Source organism: Sitophilus oryzae, unplaced genomic scaffold (assembly GCF_002938485.1).
Source record: "Sitophilus oryzae breed Bouriz unplaced genomic scaffold, Soryzae_2.0 scaffold_557_pilon_pilon, whole genome shotgun sequence".
NCBI lineage: Eukaryota > Metazoa > Arthropoda > Insecta > Coleoptera > Curculionidae > Sitophilus > Sitophilus oryzae.
The window spans coordinates 699,394-721,357 of record NW_022147148.1 but is presented as its reverse complement, the minus strand read 5'-3'; the positions used below and the strand labels follow the sequence as shown (position 1 = coordinate 721,357).

Below are 21,964 nucleotides of genomic sequence, written 5' to 3'. Positions count from 1 at the left end.
ACAAATTGCTCGGCCGAAAAAATTTGGCCGAAAAAATGACCCAAATGGCCGAAAAATCAGTTTTTCGCAAATATCTGGCAAAAAATGCATTTTACAAAATTTTTCTTGGGATAAAAAGTAAAGCTTAGGTAATTATCTACAAAATCCCTTATCATATTTTACGTAGAATTAGTAGTTATTGAGATATTCGATGATCCCTGAATTTTCTCTCCAAGTCTTAACGTTCCGGAGATAGTTTTCATAAGCGTATCATTGATTGATAGGACAAATTGTTTAATAACGGCTAAAATTGAATATTTTTTGATGATTCAAAGTTCATTTAAAAGATAGAATCAACAGCTATCACATTTTAGAATTTGTTGAATTTTGTCATATTTTCTGATAATAAAAAAACCGGGCAAACGTTCCTTAACCCAGAAATTTTCAGATTTTTACAAACTTATTCATATTAGTAGGCAGAAAGAAAAAAATTGTGAAAGAAAAAAATCGTTACAATAATCATAATCTTATTCATATTTTCACTAATAATAGCTGATTTGTGAAAATTTTTTAAAGGGTTGTTCTTAGAGTCTCTTTAAGCAACTCAGAAAGTTTGAAGTTATTGTTTAATCACATTTTAATAAAAAACAACTATTCGTGAGTGTTTTTTTTTCACTTTTTTGGGATTTCCGGAACGTGTCGTAAACAAAAGAAAACTGCGAAATAACTTTAAAGATAAGTAACTGTAAGAATTATTTAAATTTCGCGCCAAAAACTAGGTTGACAACTCCTTCCTGGAAGCATAGAACATAAAATTATGGGTAGTTAGTTGATACGATTAATAATATTAAGTGATACACAAAATTGGAGAATAAAGAACGAAAACTATTTGAAGTCGTTTTTATTGAAAAGGCAATAAAAATTGATGCTCCCCCTTTTATATAACAAACATATAACGTTTTTTAAAAAACTACCACTGCGAACGGCAGCTTTTCATCGGAGAGCAGTCGTGGATAAGGTATTTCACTCGAGAAAAACTCAAAAAAAAATCAAAAATCACATATTGGGCGCCAGGCATGAACAGAGAAAGAAAACACAGTTGTATATTACTTAAAACTAATGACTATATTTATACATGATGTTATTTGATGGTAAATAACATTGTAAAATTTTAATAATTATATTATAGTGGGTTATATGTCGAAGAAAGTAATGGTTATAAATAGTACTAAATATGTTTAATGAAAAAGGCTATAGAAAAATGCCATATAGATTAGGCCATAGAAAATGTGTATAAAAGGTAACATTACTTTAATTAATTTGTTAAATTTTATACGATATTAAATCTGAGATGTTGCAACCCGTAGATTCTAGAATCTGTTCAGTTATTCATCTTTAAAATAACGCAATAGATATATACAGAAAGTAATACTATTACAAGATATGTTCGTAATGAAACCTAAGATCTAAATCTATTAAAAATACTAATCTGACACAAGTAATTTAACCACTAAGTGTAAAGTCTGTACGATATTATTAAGATTGAAAATGTAAAACATAAGAACCAGAACTTAAATCTAAACTTAGCTGCTTGTTTTTTAAGTAATCCTGTTTAAACAGTAACAGCGTGAGGTGGGCTTGTATATATGCACTCTCGACTTTACTCTTGGCCAATACAACAAAAGGGGCCAGGATGAGGACACCATGAACCCATATAGCCGTAACTATCAGCTAGGCTTGAAAATAAGAGTAAAGCAGCATGGAGCTTACGGGTACATCCATACTGGGGCACTCTATACATAAGATAAACCATCCCTACATGGGACACTCGTCCATAGGACATCCGTACATAGGAAAACTACCCGTATATAGGGCATCCAACCATAGGATAATGTCCGTACCTTGGAACACTACCCGTACCTTGGAACACTACTAGGACCTTGGATAATGCCCGTACCTTGGACATCCATCCATACCTTGGACATCTGTCCGTAACTTGGACCCTCGAAATACTTCCGAGGGCTCAATAATAAACAAAGAAACTGTCCTTTCTTCCATTTAACATTCTGGAGGACAAAAGAAAACCAACGTGCCAACAAACACCAAATACGAGTTGAGTTGAGCCAATCCAAAACTCTACCCTGTAGCTTCGGAAATAGCAGCTGATTCAGATTTTGACAGCAAGATTTAAATTTTAAATTACGATGTACTTAAACAGCCGTTAAACGGTAGCCTACTAAAATGCCGTTAATAGATAGATATTATGACGTCAGTGATGTCGGCGGAAAGTAATGTCTAGCGATAGGCATTTTGCAATAGCCTCAGCCACGGAGCCACAGGTGCTCGTGGCTCCGTGGCTGAGGCTATTGCTTCGTGACCGAAAGGTCCGTGGTTCAAATTTCACGCCGAACCAAGACATTTTTATATTTTTTTTTGCTTATAGCGTGATCTTATTGCATTGGTTTCACTTTTTTTGGTTGGATTGGTTTAGTTATTTGGCGGGTTGGTTAGCGTGGTTATTTGGAGGGTGTTAATTCATTGGTTAGTTGGTTATTTGGTGGGGTTGGTTGGTTTTTACTAATTTATATTTGTTTTTTATATAAGTGTCAAGGTTAGTTGCGTTGGTTAAGTTGGTTATTTGGTGGCGTGGATAGCGTTGGTTAGTCCTTATAAAATTCCTATATTTCATAAAACCGTCAAGTGTGTCTCATCAACGACGTCATTAACGACATTTTAGTACAGCCTTTAAATTACCATGTCTAAAAGCTGGGACTGATGGCGACCGTCCGGCCAGAGGCCAGACCAAAAGTGACATTTATGTGACGTTACCTCGCGGAGAGCGAAACCTTGGAAATAAATGCCCACAGAGCAGCGCAGGATTGTCGACCTGAGAACGTTAGAAGTAACAAATTATCAGGCCTGAACGATACGGAATCGGGTGACGATACGCCAGACATCATATATCATATATAAAAAAGACATGTAACGAACTAAAAACGTTACAAACATCAATGAGGAGTTGGAAATCAATGATGCAAATTCAAAATGACCTGATGCAATATCTTACAACTCTTTCAGAGTATATTGTTCTTTGTTCTTGTCCATTTTTCCTTGTCCATTCTTCCTTTTCATTGGTCCATTTTTTTGGATATAATGGACTACCTTCACCAATTCGTCTGAAATATCATGCATATTTTGGAAGATATTTGCGAAAAAATGAGTTTTCGGTCATTTAGCCGAAAATCAGTTTTTTTCAGAAAAAAAATTCCGGTCGACCACGGTGTTATAATTTTTCCCAATCTTCGTTCTTATTCCCAATCTTAAATGATTTAAAAAAAATAATTTGTTGCTTAAATTTTGAGAACCACTGGATCTTTTCTGCGTTTTCTTTCTTGTAAATTTTATCTACTACCTACATAGGTTGCCATATTTTCAAGATATTATATTTTTTAACTAAAATAAAAAAAAATGGAAAAATTCCAAATTTTTAAATTTATTTTTCGCGAAATAAATCTCATAGACGTGTTTCTGGGGTACAAATATACTACCCATAAAATATTTGCACTTATTTAAGACTCCCCCTGTATAATACTTTTTAATTTTATAACTAATAGTTAATTTATACTAAGCAGCAATATCTAAAAGTTATATTTTCGTGTTTGCTATATTTTATTTATTTTTAAGAATAATAATTGTATTTTTTTTACTTAGTAAATATGAATGTTACTTTGTTTACTCTATTTTAATAAGGCTCTTTTCTCATTTTCTTTTTGATATATGTGACTGCATTTTTTGCAAGTATTCCTTAAATTAAATTTCTCATTCTGTTAGTCAATCCCGGGATCTCGGAACTATAGGTTCTTATCCCGGCATTTCAAAACGGGATCCCGATCCCGAAATTTAGAAACTAATAATCTCCTAATAACATTATTTTTAATAATATTAAGTGCAGTTTTTATTAAAAATTCATGATATCATTATTATATCATTAGTTTAGTCTTAAACTGTTTAAGATTATTGATTTATGAATATTAATGAATTAAACAGATAGGTAAATTTCTTAAAACACAAGCTTATAATGACTTGGTATTTTTCAAAGTAATTTTTATAAATATACTTTTAACTTTAACATTTACACTATAGAAAGGGTAAAGTGTGTCCAATTTAAATGTTCACTGTTGTTCATTGGATAAAATACAACGTTTACATTTTAGTTTTGTTTGAAAAAAAAAGGTATATAAGTTAGAAATCATACATGAGAATCATACATGAATTTTAATTGAAATCATAGCCATAAGTTTTCAATTAAAATATTTTAATCACACTATTAATAAGCCTTTTATGCAGGGCATTGGAATCCCATGAAGATTTTTAAAGTCCAAATATTCGCTCTCCTATTGATTTTACAGCGAAGTCATAAATAAGGATTTAAAGGTCTGGGTATGCTGAAAATACTTGACAAATTTGAACAATTTTGAGCAAGTCGTTTTTAACTAATTTAAGAAAAACTGCATCCATTTTAAACATAGTATGTCCGAAAAGTGATTACAAATTACAAACTGGAGTTAATTTAACTTTATTAATGCTTAAGGACAACAGAATAAATCCTTAAAAGAAAACTCACATTATCATATACAGGGATATTTTTTATGGCGTGAACAAAATTGGGATATTTAAAATGCTCTATCTTATTTTTTTAAATAAACACTCCGTATATTATTTTTCTTTTAGATGTAGAATTGAAAAACGAACATTTTTTGTATTTAATGTGTTCCTAAATTTTCAATCGTATCGCAGATATTCCCTGAATTAATATGGCTCTTTCAATAATAAAATATAAGGGAAATTATCATTAGTAGGCCAGTCATCTAAGACATTTAAAAAGGCTAACATCGCAAACGGGACTGTATCTACCATTTTTTAATATATTGTTAGGACCCATGAGACTAAGTTATGCCCAATTTTGCAACCCTCAAAACCCTTTGCTACTCCGGTATACTCAAAAAACCCAAAATTTTGGTACTTATTTAAGTTTTTTTCAAAAAACTATGTTAGAAAGTATTTTTTAAATTTAATTGTTCTATACTTTTATAAAGTCAACTAAATTTTCTACAATTTAAGCCCAACCCGAACCCTCTAGGCCAATTCGTTGTCAAAATACAGCCAATCAAATATCGGCTATTTTTTGAAAAACTAAAAATGTATGAGTACGGTCACATTCCAAAGCACGTATCGCCTAAACTAATGGCTCTAGAGAAAAGTCATAAGGAATAAAGTTGTAGAGAATTTATTCAGCTTTAATTTGATGTAAGAATAAGGCCGCTAGGTGTCGCATTTTCCTCAAAAACAAAAAAATTGTTCACTGAAGAAGGAATGCGCAAGGGTACTAAATCTTCCTTCTATTCAGCATTTACACCGCTCGCTAAAAACATTATCCCAGGAAACAAGGCGTTCACAGTGGTCGATGGTGGTTACCTCCTGCACAAGGTAGTCTTGCATCGAAATCATTCAGTCAGAGATATTGTGGTTGGATACGTCAGCTACGTTTTAAACAACTTTGGTAAAATGTTGCAGTGGTTTTTGATGAATACCCACAAGATGCGGCTATGAAAAACACTAAATCAGCTGAACGTCTGCGGCGATCTGCTTCTCTTTCCTGTGGTGACATTTTGTTTGATGAAGCGACATTCATCAAAGTGCCTCAAGCAAAAGTGTTCTCAAATGAATCGTACAAACGCCGACTGATCACCATGATGTGTACCGAATTTGGGAGAGAGGGTATCGAGGTACATCAATCACTAGAAGACGCCGATGCTGAGATACTGAGAACTGCCCTCTCCAAGATTTCATCGTACGACCAAGTTTTTATCAGGGGGAGGATGTTGATTTACTGGTCCTCCTAAATGGCTTCAGCTGTGGACAAACAAACGTCTATTTCCAGAAAGACGGTAGAGGTGGATCTGAGTGCGCTCAATATGAGGCAAATTCTTTCTTAAGTGGAAAAATGCAGCTTCCAGGAGAGATGGTTTTGTTTCTGCATGCAATCAGTGGGTGTGACACCACTTCTGCTCTTTTCTGGCAAGGCAAAATGAAGTTGTGCGAATGTCTACAAAAAAATCCCCACTGGATAGACCTCGCCACCATTTTCTTTGACCCAAACTCGACGCAGGAAGAAGTAGGAAATGCTGGCTAGAAGATTTTGTTGAACCTCTATGGAGGGAATCAGGGCACGCTGAACAGCATGCGATACTTGGCATTCGTAAAATCGGCAGGAATGGCCAAAATAAACCTTGCCCGCCTCCCCCCAACTACAGAAACTGCCAAATATAATTTCTGGAGAACCTACCACCAGGTCCAAAAATGATTGGAGGTCGAGAAAAATCCATCCGACTGGGGATGGACCACCAGTCAACAGGGGCTTATGGCAATAACTATGCGTGCAGAGCCCGCCCCTCAAAACCTGCTTAAGATGGTTGCTTGCAAATGCAAGAAAGGCTGCATAGGATCCTGCACTTGCAGAAAAGCAGGACTGAAGTGCTCCATCCTCTTTTCCTTTTACCAAGGGCGAAGCTGCAGCAACGTTGCTCGCATCATCTTGGATGAGGAGAACGAGGAATTAGACGATTTAACATTGGAGGACCCACCTCCATCGTCAGAGAATGTCCTTCCTCCTCCTCCTCTCCCTTCTCCGACTGATCCGGAATGAATGGGGCCCGGTCCTTCTAAGAGGGCCAAGTAAAGTAGGGTTTTTGTATTATATTTTATAATTTATACATATTATATTAATGTTGTTTATTTTTAATTACGTTTAATAAAATATGTTTTCATGATACCCCCCAAACTTCGATGTTTTACTATATTTTGGTTTTTGAGCAAAATACGACGTCTAGCGGCCTCATTCCTACGTCAAATTAAAGCTGAATAAATTCTCTACAACTCTATTTCTCATGATTTTTCTCTAGAGCCATTAGTTTACCCGATACGTGTTTTGGAATGTGACCGTACTCATAAATTTTTAGTTTTTCAAAAAAATTGCCGATATTTGATTGGCTGTATTTGAACAATTGGCCTAGAGGGTTCGGGTTGGGCTTAAATTATAGGAAATTTAGTTGACTTTATAAAAGTATAGAACAATTAAATTTGAAAAATGCTGTCTTAACATAGTTTTTTTCAAAAAACTGAAATAAGTACCAAAATTTTGGGTTTTTTTGAGTATACCGGAGTAGCAAAGGGTTTTGAGGGTTGCAAAATTGGGCATAACTTAGTCTCATGGGTCCTAACAATATATAAAAAAATCGTAGATACAGTCCCGTTTGCGATCTGGGATGTCTTAAACGACTGGCCTATAGGTGGCTTTGATAAAAATTTAGCAAAGTGAAGTCTGGAATCAATCATTCCATCGTTATACTTTGAATGTGGTAGACAATGATTCAGTATTAAAACTAAAAGACTTTCGGACTTCCATTGTATTTATTTATTTTGCTTACACAACGTTTCGGTTAGAAGTATTTACAGTGTGATTTGATGTGAACGTAAGAAGTGTGAACACTTGATAACGGTCAGTGACACTTCTGACCGAAACGTTGTGTAAGCAAAATAAATAAAGACAATGGAAGTCCGAAACTCTTTTAGTTTTAATACAATAATTCCATATTTCACTTCACTTCAATGTAAAGGTTGATTATCACTATACCTTCCGTATCAGCTACCTTTCGTTTCCATTCCGTTTACATTAAATATTATATCATTTAAATGAGTAGAACAATCAGTTTTTTACCGAAAGTACCAGGAATTCGGAGAATTCCCGGTTCTTTTGAGACGTCAAAGAACCGGGACTCGAAATAAAAATTCCCAGTTCTTTCGGTACTTTCGGTGCCGGTTACATGCGAAAATTCATTGTACTTTCTAGCGGTCGAAATCAAACTCTTCTAAATAAATAGTGATGTTATCTCTTATTGTTCTTACTTCTGAAGTTCTTTTGAAGTTTCTATAATGCTTATTAACAATTATTGAAGTTTAGATATGTTATTTTATTATTAAGTATTATGTTGCTCAATATATTAGTTATATTTTTTATGTTATGTTTTTATAGACATTTGCATTTTTAATTGAAATTTTTTTTTAGTTATAAGTTGGTTTATGTTGTTTGGTGTAAATTTTAAGTTTTCTATTTTTTTTTTCGTTTTTCCTTCACTTGTGTTCATTTGTGTTGATTAGGCTTCAGAACCGGGAAATCCCGGTCTCGAAAGTATCATGATTTTCACCGGGACTAGAAATAAAAATTCCCGGTTCTTTCGGTACCGAATTTTTTTTTACTGATTAAAAAAATATTTTGTTACATGCGAAAGTTCATTGATACTTTCCAGCGGTCGAAATCAAACTCTTATCAAATAAATAGTGCTGCTAAATTTATTAGTTATATTTTATGTTGTTTTTATAGGAATTTGCATTTTTTGACTGATTTTTTAATAATTATTTTCATTAAAAAACACATACTTCTATCTATTTTATTTTTGAAAATCATCCCTTGTTTTCTGATTGATGAAATGTGCCGTCATTGAACAAAAAACTAGCCAGTACCGAAAGTACCGAAAAACCGGGAAATCCCGGTTCCTTAGAGGCGTGGTGCCGACATTCCCGGTTCCGACAAACGGCTCCGATTCCAGAAACCCTAGTTTATACTAGCTCTGTTAACATTCTGCTGATATTTATTTATTCTTTCACCTCTTAATTAAATCTATTACCTTTTTCAAAAGATACAAATTTTTAAAATAAAACTTTCGTAATGATATAAATTCTACAAAAAGTATAGAACTGATACGGAACGGAAGCTTACGTATAGCGTCAATACAATAAAAAATACGGAACGGATATGGAATGGATATGGAATGGAAATGGAAGATATAGTGAGAATCAATCTTAAGGCGATACAAAATTACCCGAGTCAGCTAGTGTCATAATATTAAATTTATTAAGCCAATGTGTGTTGAAAAATGAGCGATACGAACATTGAAAATTAAATATATTATGCTTGTAATACAATATGATCGAAAAAAAACGGTATCACCCTGTCATTTTATATTTAAAATTATATGAGGAATGTCATCGATCGTCATTTCCAACCTAACTGGGCGCCGTTTTTTTTCGATCATACAAATGCTGCAAATGTTTAAATAAAAATAATTAATCAATATATTTTTAATCTTCCATGTACAAATAAATTGAACTCAATTTAATGCAAAGTGGTACATGCATTCTTATCGATTATTAATTCTCTATTATGGCTCGAAACAAGCATTTTAAATCAATTTATTTTAAACTTATTTTATTTCCAACTGATCTGACAAACACTCCGCATCTATGATTCTAAAAATACGTAACACATGAATATTTACATAAAAATATAGGAAAGCTCCATACTCAGTAGGTAGGCGTTCCTGCGGTTCGCCAGTTTGTCTAGTAACCACATAGTCACTATACGTTGATGCGTCGATTTGATGCGACGATGCAATGCGTTGAGCCGCTGTTCAAAGAGAAGTCACGAACACAATGGACTAATTTCCAAATGAACTAACCAATCGCATCGTCGAACCACATCAAAGCCATTATGCGAGCATCGAATCATCGACGCATCAAATCGGAACATTAACAAATAGCGGGTATTGAATGGCGAAAAGCATCGACGCATCGACGAATCAGCGTATAGTGAGTATGGGGCTTAACGCATTACAAAACGGTTTATTTGTATTACACTATTATAAAAAAATCTCTATAGAATGCGACTCACTAACTTGGAATAAATTCAGTAATTCAAATGTATTATTTGTTCCGAAATATGCCGAATACATTCCGCAAAGTGTACTGAAAAACTTTGCTTTAAGAGTCCATTTCAATAGTCCGAAAAAGTAGCAAAATAAGTGTTCGGCATTTAACGTTTTATGTTTTATGTAAACTGGCTACGCATTTTTACATAAATGAAGAAGGAAATTAAAGATAAAGAATTTTACTATATCCGTATTGTAGCACATTTTTAGACAAATTTTTTATTTTTAAGATTTTCATGGTCAAACATCAAGAAAATATTCCTTATGTTTGGACTAAATTTTCTCGAAAATAAAGACATAGTTTAAAATTCCGTTACAATACGAAAATAGATTGAAGTTTTATGATTACAGTGATATATAATTAATATGGTTTTGTAACAAATTGCTCGCTATTTTATGGCAAATGCTGAAGCTCTACAAACATTAATGAAGCTTTAATCAAAGCACATGTGTTTGACATTTTGGGTGTAGCTTAACACGACAGGATCGGGCTAAGCCTTAGGCAGATTTTTAAAATAAAATATATGTTTCCTTCGGCCACACACCTGCTTTACCCCGACCCCTAAGTCCACGGCCACACAGAAAGCGTTTTAAGCGTTTTGCGTTTTTTGCGTCTCAAGCGCTTTTTGCGATTTTACCGTTTGAAGCGTTTTTTTTTATTTGTGTCCATTAAAAACACGCAAAAGACGCGACAGGTTTGCAGTTTCTATCAAGATGTCAATTAATAACGTCGCAAGCTCGTGGATTCCCGGTCCGTCCAACAATCAATCCTGTGAGAAAGAGATAGGCGAGATCGGCGCCGTTAGCGTTGAAGAGACGAAGATAAAAGATGCTGGGATTGAATTGTGGACGGGCCGGGGCTTATATTCGGAGACAAACACAATCTACTGCTAGTGCCAGTGGTGTGTGTAAAAATAATAATTATTATTTGCCATTTATTTTACGAATTTTAGTTTATATGTGTATAGTTTTTTTATGTTGTAGTGTTGTGGTTAGTACTTGTTATAATTATAATATAATAAATAATTATAATTATATAACAGAATAGTAAATATCTCTAGTTGCTAATGCAATTTTAGGACATGATTTATATTTTGGAGTGAAACGCGCGCTGGGAGTAAAAATTCAAGGCCGTGACATACGAGCTAGTGAGACGGCCCTGACACACGAGCTCGTTGTAACGAAACGTGTTAAGGGCTTAGAAATACGTAGTGACGCGACGTGTATTTGTGAGCAGTCTCCGTGTTTATCAAAAATATTGATATTTTAATACAAATTTTGTAAAAGTGAATCAAATTATTACGCGTAAAAAAACATTTGTTACACGTAAAAAACTATTTTTATTATTTTCCCGAATAAAACTGTTACACGTAACAAACTATATTTTACGCGTATAAAACTATTTGTTACTGGTAGAAAACTATTTTTTACGCGTATAAAACTATTTGTTACTGGTAGAAAACTATTTGTTACGTGTAAAAATCTATTTGTTACACGTAAAAAACTCTTTTTTTACGCGTCAAAAACTTATTGTTTCTGGTAGAAAACCTTTCTTACGCAAAAAAAAATATTTTTTACGTGTAAAAAACTATTTGTTACACGTAAAAACTAATTTTTACGGGTCAAAATTTATTTTTTCCGGTAAAAAAAAAATTACCCCAAAAAAAAATATTTGCGTGTAAAAAACTATTTGTTATCCGTAAAAAAATATTTTTTTACGCGTCAAAAACTTATTGGTTCTGGTAAAAAACCCTTTGTTACGCAAAAAAATATTTTTTTCGTGTAAAAAAGTATTTGTTACACGTAAAAAACTATTTTTTGCGCGTAAGAAAATATTTCTTTAATTTATTACTTTTTCAACATTTCAAACTACACTTTTTCAAACATTTCCTTCAAATTTTTGAATTTAATAGAATCTCCCTAAACAGTAGATGCTCTTTATAAAAATATTTTTAGATAATACCCTAAAATGAAAAAAATGCATACTATTTAATTTATTTTTATTGTATTATTAAATATAACATCCGCCAATGACGGGATCTCATCTTAGACAACGCTAAAGACGCTACAGAAAACAAACTGATTTGTTTTCATTTGCGTTTTTTGCGAGACCCGCCGAACGCTACACGCTTTTGGTGGGGCCACTCCTACATAATCCTGTTATTTTGTTTTAGTCGCTAAAGACGCTTCACGCTAAAAACGCAAAAAACGCTTTCTGTGTGGCCGTGGGCTAAGACTGACCCGAAAATACAGCGTAATAGACTCTTAAGTAGGATTATAACTTGCAGTATTTCTGATGCAAGAAAATGTTTGGCATATGTACCTATAATACCCTCACCGGCACGAAAAACGGGCACCTTAAAATGATCGTGTATTTTAAAGTTTTAAATTGTTGCGGACCCGTGTGGACTCGGCATAACCTAACTAACTAATATGTCCCGCCCCCATATTACCTTAATATCGCATTAAAGAATAGACACCGTAATGATTCATTCGAACGTTCGAGAACAATCGAGTTCCACTGGAATGGAGGAGTACATACGAGAACATTCTGAACCTTCTCTATGCACCTAATGATTTAACGTCTAACGGATTATTCGAGAACTGTTTAGCTGTGGCAAAGCTGTGGGTATATAAGCCGACGCCTTGGCCTCTTTTTAAGTGTAGCCTAAGGAGGACAGAAACAAATAGACAGTACAGTTGCCGCGCTAAATTCAAAATAAATTCTTTCTAGATGAATAGTTATAAATAGTTTGTAAATAGTTCTTTAAGTCTTTTATCGTTATTGTTTTTGTTACTTAGTGTAGAATAAATTGTGTTTAAATAAATTGTGACTTTCTATCCACACGGAACCGACGAAAAACGTAACAACGTGTGTTCTAGTCGACCGATTTTGATGATTTTTTAAGCAATTTGTAGCTAAATTATTTGACTTTTTAGTATATCTTTCTAAATTAAAACTGAAAGTTGCCATCTGTCAATTATACAAGGAAAAACAAAATGATGATATTTTGGTGAATGTTTGAAACACTTTATATGGACAAAGCAATGGAGTACTTTAACAAAGCAAGGAATTTGAAAATCACTTTATCATCTAAGTGTATCTTTTCTCGATAGTTTGTTTTTTTATTCATCTCAATGGCTTTATTTTTTTTGCAGATACTCGCTTTTGAAGGAGACACTAACATTTTTTCGAATTATTTACTTTAAAGCCACGACTTTGCTTTTGGCCCTAGTCAACAGACCTATAAAATCTTTGAATAAAATAGTGTTTATGATTTATGTAATGTCACTGTCTTTGAAAAATCATATTATTTTTGTCTGTTGGACAGTTACTCTAGCAGATATGGTTTTAAGTCTAAAAGTTGATCTCTACCATGATCAATATTAAAGCTGCAATAGCCGATACTTTAGAACTTAAAACCATCTCTACTAGAGTAAACGTCAATGAACAATAATAATATGACTTTTCAATGACAGTGACATTACAAAAACAATATACACTAAGGGCGTATTCCGTTGCCTACCTTGGTTATGGTTTAATGTTCCGTTTCTATCCGTTTCCTGAATGTTTTCTTATTACGGAACACGGTTCCTGAAAAAATCGGTTATAACTGTCACCAAATTAACCAGAGCGAGAAGACTAGTTTTTCTGGTTTTGTTTGTCAATCAATGTGATCAATGTCATTTATGTCACAGAAATCAAGCAAATATTGGAAGTTCGAGTGAAATTCTCATTTAATTTCTAAAATTTGTAATAATATTTTGTATTTACATCCAAAAGCATTGGAGGTAGGCAGTAAAGGTAAATAAATTTCATTAACTAAATAGAATTATTTTTTAGAACAATTTAAACTTATCATGCAGCCATTGTTTCTTAAAGTCAGGAACATTTTAAAGAAAACACGAAAAACAAGACAACAAGTAATCGTGAATCTTTTGTAAGCTATAAAAATATAAATATTGATTAGATTTGTTTATTTATTATTGATCTGTTTTAATATTGTACCTGCAAATCTTCACTTGAGCTGTCTAACGAGTTTAACAGTTTATTAATTTTAAGTACCTACTTTTCAACATTAAACTCCATTGAAAAGAAGAAGGAATACAGCCTAAATGCTAAAACTGCTGTAAATCGTTACTGTCTTAAAGTGATCTTTAAATTCATTTTTTTTTGGAGGTGTAAAATACCTTTACGTACGGAGTGTGGGACTCAATCTCTCCTTAAGCTGCCTGGAGGACACTCTACCCACTAAACGTGCCACGCTCCTGCCACGTCTACCTGGACCCGCTGGACGCATCTCCTCAAGTTTGGAGAGGAGATGCGTCCTCTCCTCATTTAAATTCATTGCAAATATTCCAAAGGGTGGTTGAAACTTTCACCAAAATATTAACATTTTGTTTTCCCTCATATAATTGACAGATAGAAAGTTTCATTTTTAACGGTCAAGTTTCCGAAAAAAACGCTTAAACACGTATATTTTATTTTGTTTCTTTTTACACATTTTAAGATTTTTTAAAAATGTATACAGGGTGTTGCGAGAAATCTGGTCATTGATTAATCACTATCCTGCTTAAAGCGTTTAACGTAAAAAGCTGATTTTTGGAAAACAGATTGACTTTAAGGTGTAGAGGTTCGATAAGAAGAGATTTTTCGAAACACGAATTCTAAGGGGGTGAAACTATCCCTCAAATATTAAAATATTTTTTATTTAAAAACCGGTGAGTTTTTCGGAAAAACTCTTAAACACGTATATTTTATTTTGTTGTTTTACATATTTTAAGATTTTTTATAAATTTATAGAGGGTGTTTCATGAAATATGACCATTGAGTAATCACGATTCTGCTTAAACTGCTTGACGTTTAAAGCTGATTTTTGACAAACGGACTGACTGTGGGGTGTAGAGGTTCGATAAGGAGAGGTTTCTCGAATCTCAAATTCCAAGAGGGTGAAAACGCCCCTCAAATATTACAATATTTGCACAATACACCAAAACACTTTTACTTTTACACTGGACGCGCGTTTCGCTAAGTGTCCAGTGTAAAAGTAAAAGTGTTTTGGTGTATTGTGGTGATTTAGTGTTTTTATTTTGCTGTGTAACACTAAAGGTTCCAACCCTCAACTGTAATTACAATATTTGTTATTTAAAAAACGGTTAGTCATTCGGGAAAACGCTTGGACAAGCATAATTTATTTGTTTTTTTTCATATTTTGAAATTTTTTAAAAAATCATACAAGGTGTTCCAAAAAGTTGGGTATTTCTTAACCACGATTCTGCTTAAACTGCTTGACGTAAAAAGCTTATTTTTGGCAAACGGATTTTTCGAAAGTCAAATTCCAACGAGATGAAACTACCCCTCAAATATTACCAAGTTATATAATAATATCGCCATATTGTTTTTTCTCATGCTGACATAAATGTGAGAAAATTTTATCCAGTTTGTATGTTAATGGAAATTCTTGCTTTGCTTTATCATCACCATTACAAATGATTAATTCGACGCGAGCGAAGTCGCTGGTACACGCTAGTACTCATATAAAATAATAATAAAACAACTTGACCTAAAATATTAATCACATAACATATTTTATTCAATTCAAAATTATTTAGTTTTCAGTTGGTTTCAAATTATTACGATACTTAGAGCAGGTTTATTTTCTTGTATACGATATAAATATGCATTTTCCAGCGCTGTTTACTAAATCACACGAAATATGACTATTTATACGGCTTGCCAAAATTGCATAATTTTATCTAACTAGGGCAACATTACCATAGTGATTGTCCGTAAAACTCTCAGCATTAATTCTTTACTTTACAATGCAAAGAATTGCATATGGTTTATTATTCATGTTCAGAATAATGAAATTTAAAACACAAAATACATATTTAAATTAGATTAAAAAAAAACTGTTAAAACATATGTGTCTATTTTTTATAGTTATGTTTTATACAAGACGATAAAATGGTATTTTATCGTCGACCGAAAAGATTAATTCACGAAGGGGATCGAGTGAATTAAGTTCGGGAGACGATAATGCAATTTTATCGTCGTGTATAAAACAATAGTTTTTTCCATAGCGAGTTACGTTTTAAAAAATATTCAGAAATTATTATTTCAAGGAATTTATTACAAGAAGAAAAAATATTGTGCTGGGTTGGCGTTGGTTTCTATGTAATTTGACAAACAAATAAAGCTGTCTCTTTACTTGTCAGTTTAGAACATTTTTTTTAGAATCCGAAGAAACACTAGAGGCGCCACTGGTAATCAAATAGTGTAAAAATTGCGTAAATTTAATAATCTAATTTTGACACAAGGGGTCGCGCTTAACTTTTTCAATTTTAATTCAATATTCATTGTTTTCAAACTATATTATTAGACTTTGTTGTATTTTGTGAATGTATAAATGTTTTCTTAGTATAAAGTTGCATTATAGTAATTTAAATTATATTACATACATATTTAAGATTCAAATATTATGACATATAGGTCAGTTGCCGTCTAAAATGTCATCTTGATAAATGTTAAAATATTAAAATTTACAAGTTATTAGATATTTTATATTATTTCAACAACAAAACACATAATAGTACAGCATAATGTTGATATGCAGGTCAAAAACAAAAAGTGCCATTATATTTTTCAGTTTTCGTTGTCAGCCGCGGAAGTTTCATTGATTTTAGTGTTGTCGGATATTTTTATTTGTGAAATAAGAAATATTGCGTTTGAATTGCAAAACTAAAAGTGGAAGTTTTATTGCAATGTAAGTAAGCGTTTGTCCATTTTATATTTTACTTTTTTCATACCTACGAACAAATATACATATATTAAAATTTTATAATTCGTTTTATTTAAAAAATGTTAGAAAACAAACTTGTAATCCTGTAATTGACATAATTGTTTTGTAATATATTCCATTTAAATGTAATATATTACTTTACAATTAAAAAAATGTAAATTTAAAAAATATATTAAAAATATATACAGGCATTAACATTGGCGTAACTACAGGGGTGCCAGGGGGTGCCGGGCCCCTCCCCCCCGGTACTGCTGTGCACCCCCCAGAGAAATCCTGAATTATGACTGTTGGCTACGTATTAATTTTTATTTGCTTGTGATGCAGTAAAAATGACGTTTTCTAATTTTGTTTAGTTAATATTATTTTGTTGTGTTCAAAAAATGTGTTAATTTTTAGTTTTTTTTAGAAAATTTGTAGGTATTTAAGTAATCTACGGGAACACGGTTTTATAACCAAGTCTATGAAATTACTGGTTTATTGATAGAGAAATTCATGTAAACGTTTTATTCAAAAAATGTATTTTTAAAATTATTTTTCATTTTTAAAAACCAAAAGTGCTAGGTCCCCCCTGTGCTCAACCCCCCCCCCCCAGGATAAATTGCTAGTTACGCTAATGGGCATTAATTGAAATTTTTTGAGTGCGAACAAACACGAGAGGCGCTTTATTATTTACTTTCATTTCTTAACATGATAGACGAAGTTCTAAAGGGGGATGTTTTGTGGTCAATATTTTTTAGTTCTCTTTCGTGTCGATTGCTGATTGAATTAGAGCCAGAAATGGCTCAAAACGAAATAAGTAAATTATCAACAGATATTCAGTCTGAGGCGACAAACGCCATATCCAAACTACTTCCATTTAAATCCCGAATAACTTATGAAAAGGAATACAAACATTTTCAAAAAATGGAAGCAATTAAAAAACGTGCGAAAAGAAATAAAGCTTTTAACCTATCCTCGCTGTTAAAGTATCATTTAATCTACCCTTGCGGTTAAAGTACTATTTTATCTACTATTTTTGATAGATATAAGGCAATTTTAACAGTTGCTATAGAAAAAAAGTATTTTAACTTTTTTAAACAAACGATATAATAGATATTTCCTTAAAACTGTTTGTTTTCTTTTCTTTACTGCGTAATAGAGAATGTTTTTTTTTTATTTAAAATGGTACTTGTGTTGTCAAACATTCGTTACACCAGTTTACAGAAATATTATATAAAAAAGGAACGTATGGTGAAAGATGATCGCCAGTTACACTCCAATGATTATGATAAATATATACGTATTTGTTACGAACGTATTTAATCAACAGTTACAATATTATGAATGTTTCAAACGAATTTATTGCTGGAGAAATACGAAATTCAGTTGAAAATAGATATTAATAAATACCGTATGATCGAAAAAAAACGGCGTCCAGTTGGCTGGGAAATGAACATCAATGACATTTCCCATATAAATTTACATTTAAAATGACAGCGATCTTCATTCCATAGCCATCGCTGACGCCGTTTTTTCTCGATCATACGGTACATATTTTACATGACATTTTCTAGAAGATCTTTCTCTCACGGAATACCTATACACATTTCAAATGACATATCTTCTTGGACTGAGATTGTCTTTATTGTCAAATCAGTCTACAAGAAACATACCTGTACCCAGAGAATACCTGTACCAAACAATCATTCACTTAAGTTCCAAGGAAATAAGTTTAGATTGGAATACCCACCAAAATATATAATTATTTTGGATCGCGACCATTGTACGCGATCTGCGCTCCTATATAGCGGTTGCTAAGAGCAACCGCTAACAAGAACAGAAATAATTTTCTCTTGTCAAAGTCAGAATCTTCAAAAATTATAAAATCTTTCAAAATTTAAACCGCCCTCATTGAACAAGTACCGAAAAGTGTTTAAAGCGTCCATTTTCACAGTAATTATTACTATGTTGTGAGTTTAATTTAAATTTTATTTACAAAACCCTTGAAGTGTGAAAAAGTGACATTTAAACTTAAAAAGTTGTGTTGTAAACTGAGAACTGCAAAAACCATCGTGGATCGTGGCCATAACTTCGGTTTCCAATATTTCATACATGCCCTGATGTAAAATAAAATTTCTTGTATGCAACACACTCTATTTTATTTATAGAATTAAAAGAAAGTAATAATAAATTTATATATTATATACAAAGAAAATGTTATGATCGATGGTTCCTCGGATGATCATTCGATTATTGGAATTCCCGAAGAATTGGAATATTGGAAACCCAACACTACTAGAATGTAGAATATTTAAGAGGGGGTTAATCACCGCGACCTAACAGATGTAGTGTGTGTTCCCCTTTTTTGAGTTATAACGAGTTATATTAGAGACGGCTCTCCATCTTCGACATCAGCCGTACCAAAATTTATGGTACGAACGGTTGTCGTCTCGACACACTTAGTAATAACTCCCATGAGTTTGCCCCACAGAATCTACTTTCGCCATTGTTTCTTAGCTTCATTCTACTGAGGTGACAATCCGAGGATTATTTTTACTTAAATCAAGGAAAATGTTTGATTTTTCTCGGTCGTAAGTTCTGAGGAACTATTTTGAGTGTCTTAGACCGTGGGAGGATTCCCATTCCAGGTTACAGATGCAATCTTCCAGGCTCTTCAGTTTCCACTTGGAAAGCAGAACGATTCTGGTCCAGTTGGTGGAATATTCGCTCCTTTTCTAGCTAGATCGTTTGCTTTTTCATTGCCTTCTATCCCTTAGTGAGCGGGTACCCAGAGTAGGAACAATAGTAACAAGTCGGATTCTGAGTTGCATTGAAGTTCTTATAAAAATTGCCTATCGACACTGGCGCTCTGACAGCCTGCATGTGTACGAGAACAAGCACGGCAAGTGAAATGCGGGTACTAAAAAACTAGCGAAGTCGACTGGCTATAGAATGAATAGGTTGTGCTAGTAGTCAGAACTTACGCCAGGATCGACCTTTTAATAATACATATTTAGAAAGAAAGAGAAAGAAGTTAAGTTTGAATGGAGCTCAGGACTTAAATTGTTACATAAAAAAGATTAGCGAATATGTAGTTATACAGGGTGGTCCGAACTGTATTACGGAAACTTCGGCAGCATATTTTACTGATAAAAATAAGCAAAAAAGTTCATATAAATGTATGTCCTAAAATGCGTAGTTTCGGAGATACAGGGTGTAGAAGTTTCATCTTTATTTCGATTTTTTACAAATAATTTCTGAAGTAACGTCAATATTTGGATGAAAATTGGTGTCTGGTAGTTTTTTGAGATGAGAAATTTGATTTTGATGTCAATATGACTCCTATTTGTAGGGGGCGCCACCTACATGTCTTTTAACTGTTTTGAGGAGTAATAACTTTTTGTCCGTACCTGTATAAAATTACTGAGTGAAAAAATATACATTTCCGTGATTTTCTAGGTAAAAAAATGTCTCTTGGTAAAAATCGCTACGAGCAACCGTTCTCAAGATATTTACAATGAAAATAGTCAATACATGTCATTATTGACTAAAAAATGAGAAATTTGGGAACTTTTTGTTTTTTTAAACTAATCATAAATGTTTCTTCTAAAAAATGATGATAAAACAGTTTCTGTTGAACTTTTGGCATAAAAACATTTCAAATTTATGATTTTAGTCGCGTAACTAATCTCGAGAACCATCAATCGTAGCGATTTTTACCAAGAGACTTTTTTACGTAAAAAGCGTCCTAAATGTATATTTTTTAACTAGCTAGTTTTATACAGTTACGGACGAAAAGTTATTACTCTTCAAACTAGTTAAAAAATACGTAGGTGGCACCCTCTACAAGTAGGAGCCATATTGACATCGAAATCAAATTTTTCATGTCAAAAACCTCCCAAACACCAATTTTCATCCAAATATTGACGTTACTTCAGAAATTATTTGGAAAAAATCGAAATAAAAATGAAACTTCTACACCCCGTATCTCCAAAACTAAGCATTTTAGGGCATACATTTATACGAACTTTTTTACTTATTTTTATCTGTAAAACATGTTGCCGAAGTTTCCGGATTACAGTTCGGACCACCCTGTATACACTAATGCCGGGCCCCCATTAGGCCACATGCCACGCCACGCTACGTCATACCACCCACGTCATAAAGATCTGTACGTATGTTTTTTCCACTTGTATGTGTTGCGTACACACTAGGGCTCACGCCACCCCACGCTATTACACGTATGATGGGCGATTCGTCTCTCCCTGTTCTCATGTGTACACTCTTTCCCACGTCGCCACACGTGGGCTCACGTGGGATAGCGTGACGTGGTGTGGCGTGTGACATAATGGGGTCCCGGCTTAACTTTCATTCAAATATGTAAGTCGACAGGCTTGGTAAAGATAGGCTATGGTTCCAAACATATCGGTAAAGATATCATCATCAACCAATTATGACAGGGAAAAACACATCTGCAAACAATCTTTATCACAGGAAATTATAAACAAAAGAAATTAGTTAGTATTCGTGATTAATTATTAATTTCTTATATTAATTAAAATTTCAATATCTTAATACCTCATCTGGTTTACATAATCCTGTGCATTCATATGACACTATTGTATTTTTTATGATATTCAAAAAGTTGACTTTATGAAAATGTGTACGTATCTTTACATGATTTTAAAATAAATGCACTTAGTAAACGTAAGCAAAGGCATAAGATTTAAAATAAGAAATACACAATGTAGAGACAGTTTTTTTTAAAGGATAGACAATACCATATTTAACAAATAATGAAATTATGCATACAATAGATAATAATTTTGCATATGAATCGGGCTTTCAAATTTTAAACATGTGAAAAATATGTCATGTAATATTCAAATAAACTGAGTGAAATTCTAAAGGGGTGCAATAAAAAATAAGTTTTACAACTGTTTACTAAAAATATCTACTATATTATACAGGGTGGTCCGAACTGTATTCCGGAAACTTCGTAATTTTTAAACTTCGTATTTAAAAATTTCGTATAAATGTATGTCCTAAAATGCTTAGTTTCAGAGATACAGGGTGTAGAAGTTTCATTTTTATTTCGATTTTTTCCAAATAATTTCTGAAGTAACATCAATATTTGGATGAAAATTGGGTGTCTGAGAGTTTTTTGACATGGGAAATTTGATTTTGATGTCAATGTGACTCCTACTTGTAGAGGGCACCACCTACATATTTTTTAACTGGTTTAAAGAGTAATAACTTTTCGTCCTTACCTGTATAAAACTACTGAGTAAAAGAATATACATTTACAAAGTTTTTTATCTTGAAAAGGTCTCTTGGTAAAAATCGTTACAAATAATGGTTATGGTTCTCGAGATATTT

At 32.9% G+C, this 21,964-nt stretch overlaps 1 protein-coding gene across 4 annotated transcripts in view; it reads left to right on the top strand.

The window, feature by feature from the left end:
- The window catches only part of LOC115887253 (protein SERAC1), a 160,550-nt gene that overhangs the window by 68,541 nt on the left and 70,045 nt on the right, over positions 1-21,964 (top strand). The gene's annotated exons all lie outside the window — the stretch shown is intronic.